This window comes from Nestor notabilis, unplaced genomic scaffold (genome assembly GCF_000696875.1).
Source record: "Nestor notabilis isolate BGI_N333 unplaced genomic scaffold, ASM69687v1 scaffold31556, whole genome shotgun sequence".
Classification (NCBI taxonomy): Eukaryota; Metazoa; Chordata; class Aves; order Psittaciformes; family Psittacidae; genus Nestor; species Nestor notabilis.
The window spans coordinates 15,627-19,038 of NW_009934852.1; the positions used below are offsets into that span (position 1 = coordinate 15,627).

A 3,412-nucleotide genomic window follows, 5' to 3' on the forward strand; every position below is an offset into this window, starting at 1 on the left:
ATAATATACATTAAGCATGAAATGTCAAGATCAGCTTCCATGCCCTTTTTGTATTTTTAATGAGGTAAAATGGTTAGCATGCAGCCCCTTTGTCGCCGGTGCCCAGTAAAGCAGCATTACTGGTTTTGTTTGGAATGCAGGTATATCTTCAGAGGCCTGGATGACCTAATGTTTTAAGGAAGGCTTTATTGAAAATTGTATAGCCCTTATTCTAGCAACTTTACCTTTTGTTTGCTCTGTTAAAGCCTTGCTTAGAACCAGGTTTTAGTGTCTTGTGTTTGTAGACTTGTTAGGAACATAATAGGAAAAAAGAAATGGGGGTGAATGTCAAAATTGCAAAAGAATTTTTCTTTTGCTTTCATCTCCATTCTACACTAAAATTTTGTCCTTGTAACTCTATTGCTCTGTGGAAAGGTTACTTCTATGGAATCTTTCCATAGCAGTGTGGCCTAACTTTAAAAGTGTTTCAGTGATTTTGGTGGTTCCAGAGATGAATGGAAACTTCAGTACTTTTCTGACACTGCTTTGGAGTTTCTGCCTGGGAATATTAACTTCTAATATTCACCTAGTGATTGCTCAACCCTATAGGATTATTTTATTCCAGTAAATATGCATCATATTTGAATAATTTTTTCCTGTTCTGCATGCAAAGCTTTAACATAAGTTCCCAATATTTTCTGTTAACTGTTAATGCTGTCCTAGGCTTGGCTCTGGTGTGGAGAAGAAAATTACTTTCCTGTGTCCTGTTTCTGTTAGATTTGTGACAGTGGTGTGAGCATGTTAAATCCCTCAACTCCTCTTGGATTTCTGAAAAACAATGGAGATTATTTTAGGGAAGCACTGACCTACTCTTCTAATAAAGAACTTGTCTTGTATTCCACTTTCCCATTTTTAGAATCATGGTTCATATTCCTCTTGTTTCACAGTCATATAACATCCTGTGGCAAGTACAGCAGTTGCTTACCTGGAAAAGTAATACTAGAGAAGTGAGTATTTTTAGCTGCCTTTTGATGTGATGTAGCAGCTGGAAACAAGGAGGGGAGGCAGTATGAGGTGATCTGACAGCACTGCCAATCACAACTTGGGAACCATGGCTTTGGACTTGAGACCAAACTGTGGGGAAACCATTTTTACAGGTCTGAGTGTGCCCATTGTGCCCGGCACTTCAGTGATTCAGATGCTGTGGCTTCACTTTTGGTGCTCAGAAGTTTCATTTTGAGGATCATCCTCTGGAATCTTGACAAATGTTGTTAATGGATGAAATAGAAAGTTCTGTGAAGCTTTTTGTTGATATGTATTAAAAGTATACAGTAAGCAGGCAGGTCCACACATATATTTGAGGTATAATTAGTAAAATGTCACTTTCATACCAGTGATCAGTTGTAAACACCTAAATTGAAGGATATTCTATCAACTAACAAAAATGCCATTTTGCCATTTTTCTCTTTGTAGGAATCATGTCCAGAACTCAGAGAAGGAATCTAGCACGTTCATGTTGAGGTATATTCTCAAGACAAGATAGAGTGACTCATATGCTTTTCTGGGTAAGAAGGATGTCTATATTCTCTTGAGTATGACAAAAAGTAGTTAAACTTTTAAATTTAACTTGTGAAAAGTACAGTCTGTCAAGCCAGTACGGTGGGGGTTTGTGGGTGGGGGATTTGGTGGTGTTTGTTTTTCCTTTGTTCTCGAAGCTTTCTGGACAAGTCTAGAGAACTTTCCACCCATCTAACAGTCTAAAGACATTCTATACTAATAGTGCAAAGAAAGACCAATAGTGAGCAGTATTGGAATAAAAGACACCACTGAACAGTGTGTGACTGATTAGAAAAGTAATTCCAGTGTATTGTCACAAAGATGTGTACTGATTCTAGCCTGATTTCCCAAGGGAATGAAGGTTATGTAATCTCTCTTCCTTTTTCCTTCCCAACCATGTTAAACATCACTGGGAAGAGAAAGAAGTGTACAACTTGAGAGAAAAGTGGATAGAAGTCAACCTTACATATGTTGTGTGGACAGGCCGGCAGCCAGCAAACATAAGCTGCCTCCTGGTCAGCATGGATATTCTGAGGCACCACAAGCAGCTGTGGTTACTGTGATGGCAGGATACATGGTTGTATGGTTCTTACAGATCTGTACGTGACTTTGTTAGCTCAGCTGCTTTTGGAACTCCCCGAGTCCCCTGGTTTGGTCCAGACAACTTCAGAAAAAACAAATTTAGGCATCTTTTTTTTTAATCAGGAAGACACTCTTTGCTCAGTTGCTTACATACTTTTACGTATAGCACTTCTCTGCAGGTGTCTCCCTCCCTAATAACTATTTGGGTGTTGTTCAGATTGTCATTAGCACTGTGTTCTAGCTAACTTGTACCAGTAGTCTCCCGAGATTGTTAAGGCCTGATTTCCCTGTTTCCCCTCACCACCTCCCTGCATCCACACTGAATTCTTAAGGTTTTAGTTTATGCAGTTGGATGTAGATACCTTGCTTGCTGGGTTTGCTGAATTATATGAGGAGTGTGTGGAGAAGAAAGCATTTGCTCCTTTTCCTCTCTGTTCCTGTAACAATTAGGTGTTTCATGCTCATTATCCTTCCATGATTCTGATGTAACCTATACCTTTGACTCTTCCTCAGTAACAGTGGATTCTGCTATAAAATCATGGGTTTACAGCTGTGCTTTATCTTACGGGACTTCTAGACTGGGTCACTAGAGTATTGCTTACTTATTTATCATCCTCATTATTTCATGAGACCCAATGTGTTCAATCACTGCTCCAAATCCTGTTCTAGCTGTGATCAGAAAAGAATTGCAGGAACAGAGGAATGTTGCCTTGAAGTAATGTTTCCAAAGGACTGAGCAGTTTCCATTAAGAGTTAAATTAGATAAGATGACATGTTTTAGTCCTTTAAGTTTAGCACTTCTCTCAGAACTTAATTAGATCTAATTTAGCTTGGCATTGCCTTACTTTTTTAAATAGAGAATTAGCCTGTTTCTCTCTGTCCTAGGGCAGTCTTGAGTTTTTGGCAGTCTTGTTCCAATTACCACACTCTGTTTCTAAAGAAGTAGTTGCAGAATACACGCTGCTAATGTTTTTATCTTTTTACTGTATCTTCATGGTTCACTGTCATTGTGTTTCTGCTGCAAGATAGTTTCTTTTTAAGTGCTCTTACTAAAGATAGTAAAGCTCCTTGGGCTCTTTCATTCATTCATATCTTAAGTAGTGAAGTCAGACAGTTTCTCTTTTTAAGTGTTTCAGATGTATGGCTTTAATATATGAGAGACTTTATAATTCTAAAATTCTGCTGATACCTTACTGCCTTTCCTTGTCTTTGGTGATTGCCTCATCTATGCTGAAAGCTTTTTGTTGATTTCCACACCCCTCCCCCCCCCACCCCCCCCCCCCCCTCCGCGCTA

At 39.0% G+C, this 3,412-nt stretch overlaps 1 protein-coding gene across 1 annotated transcript in view; it reads left to right on the top strand.

Annotated features, from left to right (window-relative positions):
- Positions 1 to 1,485: 1,485 nt before the first annotated feature.
- Positions 1,486 to 3,412, top strand: part of SOCS5 (suppressor of cytokine signaling 5) — a 5,978-nt gene continuing 4,051 nt past the window's right edge. The window contains 1 exon segment of the mRNA XM_010017526.1: positions 1,486 to 1,544. The gene's annotated coding sequence lies outside the window, so the exon portion shown is untranslated.